Raw genomic sequence first — 20,143 nt, forward strand, 5'->3', positions numbered from 1 at the left:
AAGGAGCACGTAACCACGCGCCAGCAAAATGGCCCCAAAGCGTGCGCTCAGCGTCGAGGACACTCAGGCCCGAAAGAAGCGTCGCACGGAACAGGAGCGTCTTCGCTACGCAGCGAAACGTGGTGCATATTGCCAATGTATGCACACAATGTACACAAACAATTGTTACAGTTATTTGAATTACGCACAGCCCCGTAATTCAATTTCAGTTTAACACTTCTGCCACGATGCGATGTGCCAAGGGAGATAATGACAGTGCTCAACCCTCTCAGGTATTATGAGCGATGACACACAGCAACGCCTCATGCAAACACGTCTCCCTGTGTTTTGCAGACTGCGCACACAAACAGCAGTGGCTCACACAACGCAACGTTTAACATCAACTCAGCACTCTCATATTGGACTAAACGCTGAAGAAATTACTCATTTGCCGCCAAATCACCGCTAAATATCCTCAATCAAAACAAACAGCCTACAAAGCTTCGCTTACATCGATTTCCACAGTGCGTTGGATCCGCATAATTTTTCTGTTGTCCAGGTACCAAGGGATCGTACTTTTTAACAGAATGTAGGGTCGTCACAATAGAGTTGACATTTGTCGCCTCCTCGGAGGGAAAGCTAGTAGACATTATAGTTTTTGCAAGTTGTGCATCCATGGCAGTGCAATGGCCACTTGCATTCGGTCCTCAATTTTCTTCTCACCATTTCACGCATTGTGCTGTCGTAGTCTGACGCTAAATAGCGACAATACGCGAAAAAGCAAAAAGAGTGTTTCCATAACATTGCCATTGCATTGTGAATTTTATTCCTGTTTTCTTTTTTTTTTCAGATCCCGAAATCGACGTTTATATTATTTCTGTTTTCATCAACTGCAATAGTTGCAAGGTCTTTCGTCACCTCTATATTGATGAAGGTACTACACAGTTACAACAGAGCGCTTCTTCAAAGAGATAACTGATGCTACTAAAGACAAGCATTGTCTCTTGACGAACTTTTCTTTTTGTTTTCTTCAAGTTTACATATTCGCCTAAAAGATGAAAGGATTTCACCTACCCTACTTATGCGGACAGTTTCTTCTCAGCCGCATCATCGGCAAAGAACATAAGAATTAAGCAGTTGTGTTAGCCTATGAAGCAGACCAGTATTTCTCGTATCCAAGTTTCAAGAATAGACGCCGCCAGAAAACTGCATATTTGCGCTCCATTGCTCCCATTATCTCATTTTTACTAATAGCAATTGGCATATCCCCAACCTAATTCCCAGAACTCCTTTTTAAGCCTTTGGTTGTCATCAACACTGCCCCGAAGAAACGCGACCCTTTCATGTAGGCTATCCACATGTCGGGCGTCATACGTCATTCATACGCTTTCCGTATGAGGCTGGCCAACTCTGCACCCTGTGACAACTACGACGATAAACAGTACATTCTGCGCCTGTACCCGCGATAGTGTGTGAAGACGTTCTCGCTCGCAGCTGGGCTCAGCAAGTTGGACAATCGGCCTCGGTTGGAAGTGCCATTTCTGCAATGTAACGTGGAAACGTGATTGACCAGAAGGCTGCTCATGTATACAGTGTAAAAAGCGAGGCATTATTTAGCTGTCTTTCCGGGTTTTCCACGTTGTCGTCACAATGGTGAGCGGTTGTTTTGTCGAGACGCCATACGTTATCTTGAGCTCAGTTGAACGAGCGAACCGGCCGCGCGAACCACGATGGCGACGGTGATTTCAAGCGTGCCGATCTTTTCGTCCCGAGACACGTGATGTCATCGAGGCTTCCAGGTGTGACGTTTCTTTTTCTCTATAACGCAAAATATTGACGTCAGCATGCAAACGCCAGGCGTACGCGCGATGTGATTTATAGCCCCAGCAACATAACGACGTCGAAGCGTACATCATTTTCATCTGCAGCAATCTGCACTGCTAAAACTCACATTCGATAAGTATCTACTAGTGGATGCACGCCTTCTCAACAGAAAAACAAAGCAAGAAAGATGTGCTATTTGTTTCCAGTGCAGAAGCTATCTAAAACAGGCTTCTCCAAGAAACAAACAGATTATTCACCCGCATCCTTCTAGGGTTTAAGGTGCCAATATGGAACGTAAAGAAAAACGACATAGCTCCTCATCGTGCATTGCATCGTTTTACGCTTTTCAACACATACCGTCCTGGCCCTTTAGTGGGATTGCTCTGATACTGGGAGAAACATGTCAACGATGCCTTTGTACAGATTTTTACGGGTTACACCACCTAAGTCTTCACTCGTAAATTTGGAATGAAATAGACTAAAGGAAGCAACAACGTTGTTCAGCAGTACATATGACATGGCATGTCCTGAGGGGATACAACGAAGGTGGGTAGGGCTCTCTGACCTTAACACTATTATCAAGAGTAGAAAAATGAATCTTTCATCCTGAAAGAGAATGAGAAAAAATGAACAGTTGACACATTTTTGAAAATATAGGATTTAAGGCAAGACGCCCAACCTGAACGCACAGCAAGGAACTTGTTCTGCTTCAGCTTTGACGTAAACGCCCATACTGAGATATTGAATAAGCAAAGAAATTTTTGTTTATTTGTCCACGAGCGAGGAATTGCCTTTAACGCGCACTACAATCTGCCGGCAAATAATTAATTGCCAATGGTGGTACGCGAGAACATGGAGTTTTCATACGTTTTAAATATCATCCTACCGCAACTCCATTAGTCGTGAACCTGTTAAATGGCAACCTCACTTGGTATTATGTAAATTTACTTTAAATTCTAACGCACACATTCACGTTGGTGCTTTTCCGTAGTCGTTACAAGTAGCTGAATCAAGAGAGAGAACATTACAATGTGAAAAAGAGTATAGAGAGCTCGGTCGGGTGAGCTATTGTCTCTCACCTGCTACTCTACGCAAGAGAAAGGGGGAAGCAGATAAAAAAAAAAGATGCAGTGTGCGGATGACCATGAAGTGCACATTGAACTCTGCACAAACGCGATATGCTTACACATTCTGCGAACACACGTATCCCACAGGACAATGCGCAGGTGCCTGTCATACAGTTTTAGAGCCTGGAGCCTATGAAATAAATGATGGGTAAACACCACCCCGAGTCAGTCTGTGTATTCAAGTTGCATGACTTCTCTTTGCTTTTGTTAAATTATGTATGGTTAGTATAGGTCTAGATAAAAAGGGCGATCGCGGCTGAGCCCAGTGCTGCAGCGCGAACTGTAGGCGCGTAACTTTGCAGAAGAAAGCAGAGCCATAGCGTTGTCTGGAGAAGGCGATGGCTGCTCAGTTGCTGTCGGTATGTGCAAGCCTTGCTTCCGTATCTGCTGGCTCACTGTCTATGATTCTGGAATGGCTGGGTATCTACATGAGCACCATAACGTGTCCCTTCTCATGTGCTTCCTGATACAGCAAAGCTATGTCTATTATCAGTCACCGTTTCGCTCCTCTCTGCAATGAATATTCGACTCCTCACAGAGCTGACTTAGAACCTGAGCATACTCTCCGCCGACGCATTATGTCAAAACAGATTAGTCCTAGTACCTTGTAATGCAATTGCAGCAATCTTTCTCGGTAAGTGGCTCTGAATTAATTTTGCTGAGCGTGTTCTTGTACACGCTTCCGAACCCGCCGTGGTTGCTTAGTGGCTATGGTGTTAGGCTGCTGAGCACGAGGTCGCGGCATCGAACCCCGGCCACGGCGGCCGCATTTCGACGGGGGCGAAAACACCCGTGGTACTTAGGTTTAGGTGCACGTTAAAGAACCTTAGGTGGTCGAAATTTCCGGAGTCCTCCACTACGGCGTGCCTCACAATCAAAAAGTGGTTTTGGCACGTAAAGCCCCATAATTTTTTTACATCCTCCCGTCATTTCTTGAAGACATCATGCTTGAAAGTTGTGCAGATTTTTACAAATCAGTTTCGTTCATTCCCTCATACCACCGGTCCTGCCTGCTCTCTCAGCTACTGTCCACATTGTGTTATGACGTAAAAGGTGGTATACGCAGAGCATGCTGGGAATGAAACGCCGACGTCAGGGCCGAGGAGGGATGAGAGTGAGCTAGTGTTTGGCGTGACAAGTTGCTGTCGCGAAAAGTTGCATTTTATTTGGACAGACAAGAGATGGATTGCAAGTGGTGCTGTGCTGTTGGCTGCACGGACTTCAGCCCTCACCATTGGCCCACACAGTTTGAGCCGAGGTCGATCGAGGTTAAGCCAATCACAGTCGCTGAGTGCGTGCGCCTACTGCTGGACGGCCTGAGCGACTTACCTGAAGCCAATAAAGCTATTAGGATGAAGAAAACTGTTTGTGTTGTTCGGTTTTGTACATTTGGATTAGAAATAAGCCATTCTTCATTTAGTACAGCGCGCACACAAAAAAACTAGAAGCAACGACACGACATGCTATCCACATCGGTACGTTGCTGTTGTCAAAGGCTACCACTTGCCATCGCCGGCATTCCCCTAAATTAAATGTGGATACGTACATCGGTTCAGTTTGACGCATTGTTATGCTGACTCATTATTTAGCTTGCGAGGTGCACTGTTTGCCTCGCATTCCAAATGGGTAGCAAGCGGAGGCCCCTTCGATACAGCTGCGTAACCAACCGCCTCATTCAGCTGTCAACGGTGCCAATACTGGCACAGGCGTTTCCGCGGGAAAAACTTCGTGTTCTGTAAATGAACGACCGTTCCGCAATGTCCTTATCTATGTCTACTTTATGGAACAGCATAATTATGTGCGTTATGTGCATCAACGCTGCCGTACTACACTCTCGAGCTCGCTTTTTTCGAAGGTCTGTGGTCGCTCATATCAGCGAGGCTCAGATTGATGCAACGGTGCCTGCATGCACAAAATCTGCATGCTATGCTATTTTTTGACATCGACTGGTGTCACTGATGAGCGGCTAGCATTATAACTCAAGCTAACTACGTGCACTCACTGTGCCTGCCGATGTAAACAAATGCACCGGTCGGGGCTTTGGACAGTCAGAGGCACTCTTGCGGAATGCAACTTCAGAAAGACTTGATGTAGGGAAAGTCTTCATGTCTTCATGTTGCAGCGCGATGTGTTGCGCAGGGGTGCTGGCTGTCGTGATGGCGGGTTGAATTCGAACGGTGATTCGTGGCTCTTCAATTCGTCGTAATCGTAGCTCGCACTTTTTAACAAATCCGAAGTCCTGTTGCAGCTGACATTGTCACAAGAAGGTGTGCCGCGGTAACGAATCATCCGAGGGTATGCTCTTCGTCGCTTTCGTTCACCCCACGGGCGAGACCACCAGGTTTCGGTTTCGTTCTTGCACTTTCTTTTTGCTTATTTAAAATTATTTTCAAATTTACGTAACAATTTTACCATCAGACACCTGACAGGGGCGTCTCGGGAACGTAAGTGTTTCATCACCTTGGCATGGCCAACAAGTCGCCAGAATTGCTCTTTAATGATCAGCTTTTAATACGGAGTTGTTGAAGTTTTCTGAGTGATCTTGAAGCGTCGGGCTTTAACCACTTGTTTCTGTTGTACAGCCATGTGTGGTGGAGTCATCTACAAACACAAGGCAAATGTCGCGGTATTTCTCGTTAATTTAATATAAAGTTAGCTGTCCGTATTCTTGATTTCTTTCCTATTCCTGGCCCAGAGAGGGGAGACCTGCGGATGCGGCATAGCCCGCAGAGGAGTGCTTGAAATTCGGAAAAGCAAATAACAGCTGGCTGAACTACTCAAATACACTGAGTCACGTTATATTATTTAAGAGATCGACGACGGCATATTGACTACATGAAATCTGGCATGCATGGCTTAGGTTCCTGTGATCTTATTACTACGTTCTATTCTAGATCTGCATTAAAATGGATATCAATTTTCTCTCCAAATGAAATTACATTAAAGGAGAAAAACAGAGAACAATTTATTTGGATTCTTCTGCAGGAGCGGGCTGTACTCTTTGGAAACCTGAAAGCAAGATAAACCAGAGAGACGATTGCTGTGAATTTATTTACGACCTGCTGTGCGGCACATCACCAAAGTACCACATCTCCGACAACTGCTCCTGAAGTTCCAGACTTCTTCGCCTAATCTCAGTAAGATTCAAAGCTCGCTCTCCGCGGCTGCGCATGTGTGATCAACAACTCCAATAAACAAATTAAGAAAAGCGATGATGATGATGTTTCGGTCTCTGTTCTGATTGTACTACATTTCCGCAATCACATCTGTGCATGAAATGTAAGATTAGGAACATTCCAACGCAACAATGTACGTCATGTTCCTAGATAAATCTTCTTTCTTCTATATAGCTTTTGACCATTTGTGTTCTCTTTCGTAGCTTCTTTGAGCTGTCGGTCATGATAGCGCTGCAGGTTGTCACTTCAGGTTGGTTTAACGAGGCAAGCTTAACTGTAAATTACTCAACATGACCCCGTAAATGCGAACGCAGCCTATTCACAAAAGATTTCCTAAAACGCGAATGAACATATTTGCCTATGAATAATTCGACACTGCAAAACGTCATAAACAATAGCATCATGTAGTCCGTATGAGCGCTCGTTCGCGCATACCACATTGTGGTTCGGTGCTCACGTCTACTTACACCACACAGACATGCGCGCGGCGAAATGGCTAGCCATAACGCCGCTGTAGCACTGCCAATCGCCGCCTGTCAGCACACCCCCAACTCCATGCCACTTAGCAAGAAAGGAAGATTACGAAGCATTTTACACATTAGATGCTCTAGTGTTGTTAGTCTAGGCGTCCGTATAAGGACTCCCGATGAAAAACAGCTGTTTGGCACGCTCCCGATCACAGCCCTTTTTGCTGTTGCTGTGGAGCACGAGACACATCTGCTGCAGATGCCCTTACACCACCAAATACTATTGCGAAGGTTTACCGACAGCGCGAAGCGCCCACAAGCGCAGTGAAGGATTACGAGAAATTGCTGATTACCTAGCAGGGACTCGGCAGACACGTCAATGACTACCTACATGGTCAGTGTCGCCTGAAACCCACCGCTTCTGGCAGCGCCGATTGCACTTTGGCATCTTAGACCCTTGGCAGGTCCGTTGGCCCTTATCTAGCCAAAAAAGCGAGGGAGGGAACTGTTGAAGCTCGAACCATGGCTCCTCGTTTAATTCAAAAGGCGGAGCGCGACGGGCACGGAGACAAAGGAACACAAACCACAACACAAGCGCCAACAACTTGTCTTATCTGCAACGAAACTGGCCTATTTATGCGCAAAAAGGCTTGCCATGAGCATCGCAGTTAACACAGATATGGTCACACATAGTCAACCAAAAACAAGATACCGGAAACGTTTAGGAGCACGTTACTAAATCCATAGAAACAGTAAGAACAAGATATGGTCATCGAACATAGGCTACTATCGCCACGTACCTCGATGCTTCGGCCTAAGGCGAAGTCACTATGCATAAGAAAATATGATTATGGTAACAATGAACTTGCGCACGGAACAAGGTACCCACACACTTAGTTTGAGCAGGATTCTGCAACGAAAAAAAAACGCCTTTAAAAGGAGGTGAAATTTTTTAAACCTAAAGAAAACCTTCGAGAAACCCAATCTCATCGTCACCCCAATATATGGATGGCTGCTGATGCAGTTGTCCACCAATCTTTTGATAAAAAAGCTTCCACGATTTCTCGCTCGGTCCTTTCTTTTTGGTTTGCAGCCACACAGCTAGCAATGTTCAGACAGAAAGCTTCCTGTCTTATTACGTACATTAAGATTATGGGGCCTGGCACGCTCGTTGAAACATCTCCCCGTTTGGCCTATGTACCGGCGACCGCAACCCAAAGGAATTTCATAGACAACATTTGACATACAGTCTGTGAAATTATTTCTTTGCTTAGTAGTGCATTGTGGCAACTTCTCTGTTTCTTTCATTGTAAAAATTTCTGACAGCTTACACGGTGCAGAAAATACAATCGGAACCTCATGCTTCGAAGCAATCTTCTTGATGCTGTGCATGGGACAATTTATGAATATACGCAATCACCTGCACCCGCCTTTTTTGCTTACCAGGCTTACTTTTTGGATTAGGGCTCTTGATCTTTCGAAGCAACGCTTATGAAACCGCAGTAACTAAAATCGATGGGTATCCGGCTTCCTTCATCCGCGTCACCTGGAAGCTGAAACTTTCGCTCATTACGTGGAAACATGTTTTCGTTAGGGCTGATCGAAGGCAATTCATTACAATTCCTCTTTTGACAAGTTTAAAATGGGGACTGCTAAAATACAGTAGCCCATTTGTGAACCTCGGGTTATATTTTCAGCATATATAGTCATCCCTAAATAGCAACAATAGGTCCAGATATTGCAGTTGACAGTTCTTTGAAGTTTCCCAAGTGAAGCTAAGCCCGGCAGAGTTGGATGAGGACACCTTAATAGTGTCGTGAACAGCAGCCTTCAGATGATCTTTCGAAATATTTCTTAAAATTACGAAAAATCATCTACATACCGGCATATTTTAACAACGCGAGGATCCTCCACATGTGAGTGGATGCGTTCCCGACATAGGCCAAAAACACGTCACGAAGAAGCGGAGCTACACCCGAGCCTATAAATATTCCTCGCCTTTCTGGAGGAAGAAGTTTCCCTCAAACTTCACAGCAGTTGAGTTCGAATAAAATTCTAACAAGTTTGAGAAAGCGTTATTTCGTATCCCTATAGCATTCTGAAAATTTCTTTCTCCGTAAGCCGCTATTTTTTCTTTTAGGACACTTAACAGCTCTTGATGTGGAACAGAGTAAAACAATTCTTCTATATCAACTGAAAACCCACTGTATAACCAAGGTGACAGTTCATTCAAAAATGTTACGATGTCCGAAAGATTCGTTATTGAAAAGGGATCTCCGCTCACCAGAAGTTGCAGATGCTTTTGAAGGTATCGAGCGAAGACGTGTTGCCATGAGCCATTTTCCGAAACTTTGCTTAGTTAGCAAGGCTCACTATGTGAAGATCCTGCAGCAAATCAAGTGCTTCTCTTTTTTAGATCTGTGGATTGAGCGTATTTTTTTTTTTAATTCTTGTCAATGGCACGAGCTGCTTTCTCCCGAATCATTGCATTTGGCAACACGGAAAAGCCACCTTCCTTGTCATCTTGCAGAACAATAAAGTTGTGTTCTTCGAGGGGTTTTGAAATACTCGTAAAAGGCGGCTTTGAGGCCGGAATGGTCTTTTTGAAGCATGCCACTCCTTCCATAAGGGCAGCTTTGTTGTGCTCAGCGCTGCGGTCTGCAATCCGGCGTACCATGGAAAGCAACTCTAAACGCCTGACAGAAGCTGGGAAGCTGAACATTGGCACTTTGCCCAAGATATCCTTGACCACTGGTGGGATCTTCGCTCCCCCTAGAACCTTCACCTTATTCCCGTTGACGACTGGCTTCCTTGATCGCATTTCCAGGCTTCGAAGCGCTCGTTGCCAAAAAAGTTCAGTGGAAATCGCCGCTTGCCTTTTCATTGCTTCCAGGCAAGGCTGATAAAAAAAAAAGCTTCCAGTCTTTTGCTTTCATCAGAAACTTAGTGTCGTCAAATTTCGGTTTACAGCCACACAGCTTGCAATGTTCAGCCGGAAAGCTGAACATTGCAAAGACTAAGCGAGGAATCGTGGAAGCTTTTTTTATCAAAATATTGGCGGACAACTGCATCAACAACGAGGGTTGCAATGTGGGCTTGTTGATAATGCATTTTCAAGGGGAGTACGGTAGCGCGATTAAAATACGCGACAAAAGAAGACACATAGACTGTGTGTGTCCCTATGTGTCTTCTTTTGTCCCGTCTTTTAATCGCGCTACCGTACTCCCCTTGAAGATGCATCAGCAAGCCATCCATACTTTTGAGTGACGATGTGATTGGGTTTCTTGAAGGTTTTGTTTAGGTCTAAAAAATTTCACCCCCTTTTAGATGTGCTTTTTTTTGTTACAGAAGCCTGCTTAAACCAAGTATGTAGATACCTTGTTCTGTGCGCATGTTCGTCGTTTCCATTGTCATATTTTCTAATGCATAGTGGCTTCGCCTTAGGCCGAAGCATGGAGATACGTGGCGATAGTAGACTATGTTCGATAATCATATCTTGTTCTCACTGTTTCTATGGATTTAGTAACGTGTTCTTAAACGTTTGCAGTATGTTGTTTTTGGTTGATTATGTATTACCATATTTGTGCTAACTGCGATGCTGGTGGCAAGCCATTTTGCGCATAAATACGCCGGTTTTGTGCAAATAAAACCGGTTGATATTCAGTGCTTGTTGTGGTTTGTGTTTCTTTGTCTCCGTCCCAGTCACGCTGCGCCTTTTGAATAGCCATGAACCAACTCGATCAAATCAAAGTTTTACTCGTCGTTTAAACTCCAAATATCTTGCGCAATGCGGCTTTGCAGCAAGGACACGGCGTTTTACCGACAGATACATAGCCATGAACGTACGTGAATCCGCAGTTGACGTAGCAAGGTGGCAGCTACGCGACCCAGTCACCATGTGCCTCCAGGTGGCCAATGCATCGCGAGATAAAGAACCACCAATTTTCAACTATTCATTGACAGCCAAAATGGTTCCACTACAATACACAAAGAAGGCTACGAAAACATATTTCACCGACGAATTAAAGAAATTGATGGCTTCATTGAACATCCGCTAATACGGAAACCCAGAGGTAACGTAAAAACACAGATTCAGATCTGTCCTGCAACTGTAATGGTACATAAGCAGACTTCCATGCAACCATAGTCAGCATCGACTTTCGATTCTGGGCATCGACCTTATAAGCACACATGGCGAAGTAATCAACTTTAAACTATAAGTTATAATGGTGTCTACAGACCAAGCCATACCACCGTATAGCACTGTCAGGCATCGTGTATTTAATGCGCTTGGTCATAAAATGGCCATCGCGCCATGTTCCAGTATCATTATTACTCTCGGACCTGCATTGAGCATTGCGGTAGCTTACCAGCAGACATGGAATGCATTGTAGATTGCAACCAAGACCAGCCGCTCGACCACCAAGTCTGCACCGCAAAGTGAATAGCTGAGTTCAATTGAGGGAACGTTGTGGAAGTGGCGACCAGCTTCATGCAGAAGTACATCTCGGAAAAAAACTATGCAGATCTCGCGCACTGTGGGAATCGATGTAAGCGAAGCTTTGTGTGCTGTTTGCTTTGATTGACGATAATTGTCGGTGGTGTTTGCGGCGAATGTGTAATTTCTTCTGCGTTTAGTCCAACACGAGAGTGGTGAGTTGATGCCAATCTTTACTTTGCGTGCACCACTGCTGTTTGTTTGCGTAGCCCCCAAAACACACAGGGAGACGTGTTTGCTTAAAGTGTTGTTGTGCGTCATTGTCCGTAACCTCTGAGAGGGTTGAGTATTATCATTGCCTCACAGACACATCGCATCGTGGCAGAATTGTTACACTTTATTTGAATTATGGTGCTGTACGTAATTCAATAAAATATTACAATTCTACGAATACATTGCATATATGCATTGGCCTAGCTAAGATGCTCCTGTTCCGCGCGACACTTGTTTCGGGCCTGGGTGTCCCGGGCGCTGAGCGGACGCTTTCGAGCCATTTCGCTGGCCCGTATTTAGGCGCTCCTTCTGCGTTCGTAGCCATAACGCTGTTGAGACACAAGCTCCAAGCGCTCTCTTCAGGCTATGGACGATTGAATGTCTACACTATCACAGCCCAGCACCTGCATTTTTCTCGCATAGGAAAGCAAACACAGCACGTGCCATAGGCAGAAACTGTGAAACGCTGCCGTGGTGGCGCCGGCCAATATAAGTAGGGTGCCTCGATGTCCTCCTCGCCCGCCGCTCCGTTCAGGGTGGAGACATTCTTTGACGGCGCCGGTGCCGCCAGAACCGGTTCGTTCTAGCCACCGCCGCCATGTTCATGCCCGCCGCGCGCGCTGCACGGTGCAGGTGGTAGGACGTTGCTGCGACGAGTTCGCTGGGTGTTGTCGGCACAAAATGCCCGGCTGCTGCGTGCCGTTGTGCAGTAATCACTCAAGGTGTTTGTGTCAGCCAATTCTTCCACACACCGTCAACAACTAGCTACGATGTCGATGACGCACAGTACCTGATCGACCTGCTGTCGGCAGGTATGCAAGAAGAAGCGGCAGCCGATATTGAAGCTATCGACGACGGGGAGATCCCGTTTGTCGAAGAGCTAACATCAGCTGAGTGCGAGATTTTGTTTCATATCGGTGGGTTTCTTATCAAAGGGATCCTCAAACCTGTTGACCACTGCGAGAAGTGCAAACCTGCATTGTTAGGCTCAAGCAGCAGTGAGCATGCGTACTTGACGTCCCTCAAGGAATACGTCTCTGAAGGCAGCAACCTTCATTACCCAAGCGATGCAGTCATGCTAGTTCTCAAATCTTGCGAGGAACATTTTAATGGTATCACCACCTGGATGGAAAACGTTTTCACCATGAAATCTCCTTTGAAGGCTGTAACCGCATACTTGACAAATATGTTGCGGTGCGACGTAACGGGTGCCTGTCAGGAACACAAAGAAACAGTGGAAAAGCTCTTTGTGTCAAACTACGCGAGACTGGGGCTGCGTGTGCACCTGCGTCAAGCCGCGGCAACGGGACTTGACGGGCATGCAAGCAAGACGTGTGCAGGAGTGAGCCTACAGTGAACACTGAAATTAAATTTTAATGCATATCGCCAGAATTAAAAAACTTTCGTTTCATTTGTGTTACTCTTTTAATATAGTTTTCATTCATGTGTTTATTCTTACTTTGCTGTGCGTGCTGATTTTTCACCTTGTGTCTGTACAAGTTTTCCGCTTTTTTTTTCCAACTTATCGAGCTGAGCTGCAAGCTGACATTCTAATTTATTTTGTTCAAGTTAATTCAAGGCTTCTTTGTAGTTTCTGGTCGTTGGTCTGAGATCTACGAAAGACCTGTGACAATTGACACCTCCTGACAGCTGACCTAATAAAAACCTGCATAGCGACACAAACGTCGTGACTAAAATCACGTATCTACTCGTCACTTATTGACCTCTTTTCTTTACCACCGGCATCTTCTTATGCAATAGGAATTTCCAGAGCTGCATACCAACATGCTCACAAGCAACACAGGTTCACGGCGTAACAATTCGCGAAGAACAGAAATGCTGGAAGCATAGCAATTTTTGCATTCCTCTATGAACGCTTGTGTTAAACGCATCATTTCTCATTGTGAAACAAAGTTATTGCCGCGCAACTTAATTTCTGTATTTACAGTTCGTAAACAAAACACGCCAGGCCACTGATCACTGGTTGCAACGCGTTTTACGAGGGTACTTCCAAACAACTGCTTTAAAACGACATTAAATAGAAACACGAAGTTGAGCTGGCATAAAAGAGGGGCCTTAGGGAATGCGCACATATTTTTTCGGTGCAAAAATATTTCTTAATAGTAGAGAAATTCGTCATCGAAGTAATCGAAGTAATAAAAAAAAGCTCGTTGCTTCCGTCAAACCGCTCATCCACAAGCGCGCCAAGAACGCGCCGCTCGCAGCGGGCAAGAACATGGCGGACGCCGTAGCAGACGACGCACTTGTCTCCACCCTGAACTGGCGGGCGAGGAGGACATCGAGGCACCCTAAATATAAGCGGAGGCGAGAGCCATCTGGTGGTGTTCCAAGGAACCCAGCGGCACGTGCGGCAAGACAGTCACAACAGCAGCAGCACCCGGAAAGTCGAGAGAAGAGGCAAAGAAAGCTTCTCTGTAATAGACAATGGCCACATTTTTAGAACAAACACTTGAACTCGGCGGTTTCTTTGCGTGATCAGTTAAGTACAAGTAACACTCTTCATTGGGCTAGTTAGTTCATGCTTGAATGAGTAAAGGGAAAGGCGCGAAAGACCAGGACTGAAGACAGCAGACAGGAGGCACAAACAGTCGAGTCTATATTGTCGAGTCAAATTGTCGAGTCTATGTTGAAGAAGACACAAACGACAGGAGGGGCCGATCCGGTCGTTCGTGTTCTTCAGTGCTGGTCTTTTGCGCCTTTCCCTTTACTCTTTCAGTTAAGTGCGCGAGGCCAAATGCAGTCTTTAGAAAGAACAAAAGGTAGATGATAGTAGGGGCGAAGGAGCGGCCGCAAGTGTTGTGTTTGGGAAGAGACGACGACAAACAAGAACCAAGTACGAAGACATGCTCCGTAAAGGAAGATATAAGCGCACAAGGAGCCAATCGTAGAAATCCACGAAGTTGCAACGAACCAATTGGGGAACCACACGAAGTTTCATGGAACCGCCATGGGGAAGCGCGAGGCCCAAGAAGAGGAAAAAGCGAAGCGCGTTATACAAGGCGACGGAGTTCCAGGAAGCGACTCAGGAAGAAGGTCGGCCACCGGATCGAGCGCTGAAGACGGGTAGTCGGCTTTCGTACTACCAGTCAAGGGTCGGCCTATGTACGCCTTCCTGCTCTTCATGACTTCACCTGGCCACAGGATTCAGCCTCGAGGCCTGGGGATTCTTGCGTCCGTAGGCGGACCCCTAGCTGTCAGACTGTGGGCCCGAACTAGCTAACAGCTGTCTAGTCAGGACACCCTTCCGTCTGGCGCTCCCTCTTCGGCCTCCGCGCCGGGCTTTCTTACTCACGGCTAGCGAAACGCAACGACGAGCCAGCCGTCACCGACTCCTCGCTCAACCTGTCTACTGCCTTGGTGAGCTCGTCGCCACTTGCCTCATCGCCTCGCTCGCCACTAATCAACGGTGAATTGTTGCTGCGTTGACTGTACAGCATGTTCCCCCTCGTGATATACCACTACTAAGGGCGTTATTATTGTTTTACTTGAGTTGTAATTGCCACTTGCTGGTAATGGTTTAGTAAGTGTTCGCCGCCTATTTTGCCATCCTGTGTGCATTAAATTACGTCTGTTTTCCGCTTGCAAATGGCTTTGACTTTAATTGGGTGCAGGGGCGTTTTGCCTGAGTGACTCACTGCAAAACGTAAAAAGAATCGACATCACAAAATGCATTCTTGGCTACTTCTCTACCGACCTTTTCAAAGGCTCATGTATCCGAGCCTATTTCTGACATACAATAATTTTTCCGGGAAGAAGAGACAACTTCCCCTACAAAACAAAGCTAGCTTTTTACCGCGCATAATTTTAACAAGTACGAAGAAAGTTCTCCTGCCAAATTTTGGCACGAGAACAGGACACCATATATTAAGAAGTGGAAGAAGTTCTAGGCTACGAAGGCGTACAGTCACGAAAAAAATAGTGAGCGTAACGCAATAGACTCGACGACAGATCGTACAACGGACAGTACGAGCGGCCACTACTAAGTGCCTACAACCAATAAGATTTGAGTGCGTTGAACTACAATCGAATAAGGACTTGCGTCTCACAGTGCTGCACTTCCTACAGTAGTGGTCGACTCGTACTTGCAGCAGAAAATTCAGCCACTGCAGGCGCCCTTCCTCGTTAGAAACTGTAGTTCCTAGATTCGTTACTACACGCACGAGACGGCTATGTTTTTCTGAAAGTGCAGCCCCAGGACTCACGAATCCTAATTAGATTTTAAGTCAGCGCACTAGAATCTTGTTCGAATGTGTATTGTCGAGTCTATATCGAAGTGAGCCTCTCAAAAGTCACGTATTTGTGCGAAGAACGAGAGCTCCTTTGAGCAGGTCGGCAGGCTGAGCGACGTGCGCTATCCTGATGAAATGTTGGCCAGAAGATATTTCAGTCTTTTTTATTTTCTTCTTTCGTATACACAACAGAACGAAAAAGGTGGCAAGAGAAAAAGCTGCTTCGTCGCAGCTTGACTGAGCTCCTGCTACCCGTACATAGGCAACATACAACAATATACATAGGTAAGAAATGAGCATAGAGATAAGTATTTTTCTTCTTTTACAGTTTCAGGTGGACACAGAATATGTGCGGAACCTCTTATGAAACAGTTAAGCAATAAATGCAAACAATACAAAGAGAAACTGCACCAAGACACGTATTAGCTAATTACCATAAGCGCAAAGCCATCATTTTAGCATACTACCATAAGTACTAATCACACATCTTAGTATAATTAAATCAAGTGGATCTATTTCAGGGTACAAAGTTTTTCTTTAGGCTATACAGAAATCGAACATTTTCTTTCTTCGTTAGTGTTAGTATATCTATATCTCGTGCATAGCATGCGTTTAATGTAAGTGGAATTGGGTGTCGAACCCTTTCTGTACCATAATGTGTGCGAGAGAAGGGAATTTCAAATGGCAGTTTGTTCCTAAAGAGATATAACGCTATAGTTTCCTTGAAACTTGCTAGGTCTCAAAACTTTTCAAGTTTGCCGAGTTCCACGAATGCGGTCGCTAAAATCCAAGTACAATGTAGTCGGAGAAGTTGGCAAGTCAGGCGTGTAACGTAAAAAAGTGGTTACTCCGGCTCACATTTACGCAGTTTACCGCTGCTTATAAATGTGTTCCTTGAGGTTCGCTGTAGACGTGGTATTTCCGTCAAAACAAAAAAAAAAAAAAAACGCAATGCTAGCAGAGTACTTTCAGTGGTCGAAAAGTGAGCAAAATGCCGTAGGAGCGCAGAGAGGGCATTATCTGGTGTTAAAAGGAACCATGATCACGGTCGTCCGTCTGTTCGCCGCTTATCATTGTAACTGAGGGTAGACGGCGCAATATGGTTATACGCATGACAAAGCTGGCTTCTCAGAGCACATTTCAATCTAAAATTTCAATTTCAAATCGCTTCTCTTAGGCTCCTCCCAGCGACAGTCACCGCGATCTTCGCATAGGAAGTGTGACATCAGGAAATGAGGGGTCACCGCTGTGCCGTTTGCGTTGAAACCGTGCGAGACCACGTCGGATGTTTTGCACTGCAGGCTCTGGCACGCAACGGCCCAGCAAGGATGTCGCCGTTGAATTGTTATCGTGATTACTTCACTCCCTTCATGCAACACCTGGCGCGACACCGGGTGTTCCGATTCGCCGGCTCAGCTGTGTCGAGGCGCGCTCATGACGTGTCGTCACAGCCAATGGGAACTTGGGCGCTCTTTCTCTGCCATACACGACGCCGGCTTTTTATCGCTCAATGGGCCTTATAGAAGGCGAACATGGCACTACGTGAGTTTTCCTTCGGAAGTAGTGCCGTAAGATTAAAGCTCAGGGAGTCTGATCTCGTTTGTGACGTCAATAATGCTTTAGTCAAATGGTCTTGTGTAATGAGGTTGCGCACGCTTAGCGAGTACTGCTGTACATTTGGACATTCCGAATATACGCTAGGACCAGCGATTGCACTATAATGTCTGATGGCACCTGTGAACGGCTATGCCATCTTACTTGTTTAAAGGGAAGCAAGCACATCTAACAAATGAAAGATCTTGACCATGTGCTGGACTATAAGAGCGTAAACTCATTTATAGAAGAGGTGCGTAAATTAACGCCTGCACTGACGAAGGACACCGCATGAACGCCACTACCAAGTGCTTTATTAGGCCTTCGACATCACCTATTGAATGCGCAGAATTAGAAGACATGCGCAGAACTGCAGGACCGCAATTGAAAAAGAAAGTAGAAATGAAACAGATAATGGCTTCGTGCTACAAGTTCCGCCAAGGTGCTATCTGAATGATACAAGGCTACAAATGTGTCACTGATACAACTACCTCCGTAATTTCTTAAGGCGTTAGGCTACTAATATTTCTCTCGCGATCGTGTTCTTACATTTCCCTGAAATTTCAAAATAGTAGAAGCCTACCACGTTATGAAGTACCTGGATAGTACAGTATCAGTGACACATCCGTAGGCCCTTTTACCTACCCCCTTGTGCTTTATTTATTGATTTTTATGTATTCCTCGTTTCGTTATTTTTATTCCACTTTAGTTATATCTGCCATTTTAGCCACATGATAAGTGAAATTTCTTCTGCTAGCAGTGGTCGTAGATGTAGTACTTTGGTGATGTGCCGCAGAGCACGTCGTAAACGAAATCGCAGCATTGGTCCTCTTGCATAACCCTGCTTTTAGGCTTCCATAGAGTGCAGCCGCTTCCTGTGCGAAACAAGGCAAACATATGCAGTATATTCAGTGTTGTTTGCATACATACAGGTGTTACAATATTTTACTGATTGTGTTTTTTGCTAAAATTCCGGTCTTTCAATCTTAAACATATGTACACCGCTAGAAGTGAAAAGTCTGATATTTAGCTCGAATTTTCGTTAATCATTACCCACGTGCCGTAATAAGCGGTAAAAGAACGAAGCCCTCCCGTCTTACTTCCCGTCAGGCCGTTCATTTTATTAATGCGAAAGCCTTATGTGCTCTATGAAGCGGAAAATCGGGCGAGCGTCTGGCTTTAATACCAGATGACAAGAAAACCCACATAAAAAAGTAATGACACCATGTTCTCGGCGCTGGAGCTGCTGCAGCTCGCACTGCGAAATTCGAAGGCGAACAGCCACGGCGTCGGACACCCAAAAAAAAAAAAAAAGAACGTCTTTTCCCAGTTCGAAAATTGAGTTGACCTACGTTCAAAACCGACCTGGCCCAGTCCCAAAATTAACTTGACCATCGCCGAAATTTGACTGGTGCCACCCCTCCCCCCAGATGGAATTTGCCCAATTCTAAAGTTGAGTTCACCCACGTTCAAAACCGACCTGGCCCACTCCCAAAATTTCTGCGACCCACCCTCAAAATTAACTTTGCCCAATTCGAGCAGATGACCAAGTGAAATGTATCGCGCGGAAGGGTCATTATGCTTTCGCATTCAACGCACTTAAGGAGACCTAAGTGCCTCTGCAACTTTTCTTCAACCGTTCACTCGCACAACGCTCCTCGCCTACAGCGAAATGAATCAGTTACGAAAACGAATCAGTTAGGAAGTGGACTGCACACTAAAAAAAAGCTAGAAGAAAGTACTAACTTGCGAACATCTACAGGCCGTTCATGGACTACGTGGAGCCTTTTTCAAAATGGCAGTAGTAATCATTCCGGTGGATCACTCACGCGAGACCCGGCACCTGACATGTCGGCGCCTACGTTAACGGTACTGCGACAAGACAGCGTCCTCGGCATTGAGTCAGACGATTGGTCTTGTTAAGAAGTAGCTTTAGCTTGGGGACTCCTTCGAGGCTACTACTGCACCACATTTTAGGCTATATGATGCATGCAAAAAAAAAGAAAGTTTAAGCCGTCAATTCTTAATAAGCAGTAGGAGTATTGCAAGGCCCCCGTAAAATTTGTCACCAATTTGAGAAATCCAAGTTCACATGCCAAGTTTCTGCGCCTCTGATGCTCTAAAAGATGAGGTTTAAAGAACTACCACTTTCCTTATTGGTACACAGTTACGGATTTGTAAGCTTCGTGCTTCTATTTATTTTTAAAAGTGCCGATTTGGAGCATTTTTCGTTAAATTAAACCCCTAAATCAAAATATTCTTTGTACAGTCACTAGAATTCATATTTTCCTTATAAATGCAACAAATTTCAATCACATTTGTCCCTTTTCTACCACTGTTGTTTAATAGAAGCGCTCTGCACTTCACATCCATTTGAATGGGCGGCCTTAGAGTAGGCCCCGAGCTATAGCTTATAGGAAGCTTTTACAAACTTCTATTCAAATACATGCGAAACACAAATATACTTCTATGAAGCCATACCTCAACCGATCGGAACGAAATTTGTTGCCTTTCAAAGGGAACGGGAAATTACAGCGAGCGTAACAGAGTTATGATTTAGGCTATGACGTTTTTTTACAAAGTTTGCGGCAAAGTGGCAAGATTAAAAATGTAGATGAACGAAGCATACAAATTAGTAACTTTACAACAAAAACACATGTCGCAGTTCCATAAACTGCATCAGTCAGAACATCTAAAGTGGACAAATTTCATATATGAAGTTGCATTACGTGAATCTGTGGCAACGTTTACGACGTTCTTGCATTCTCCCTACATTTTAGTGGTATATTTCAGAGCTGTGTACTTTACATCATCTTGGTTCGTTTTAGATGTGTTATTACGTGCAAGTTACCGAATTGCGATATTAATTTTGATTGAGTTACAAAGATGTAAACTTAATACCTTCATTTTTTTCATGTTTTGCCATTTCAAGCATCCTTACAAAATATTTACGACCTAAATGGAGCAACCGCTTTCTTTAACCACAGGATCTTATCTGTTTCTTTTAGATACAACA

The sequence above is a fragment of the Dermacentor andersoni genome, chromosome 4 (assembly GCF_023375885.2).
Source record: "Dermacentor andersoni chromosome 4, qqDerAnde1_hic_scaffold, whole genome shotgun sequence".
In the NCBI taxonomy this organism is placed as follows: Eukaryota; Metazoa; Arthropoda; class Arachnida; order Ixodida; family Ixodidae; genus Dermacentor; species Dermacentor andersoni.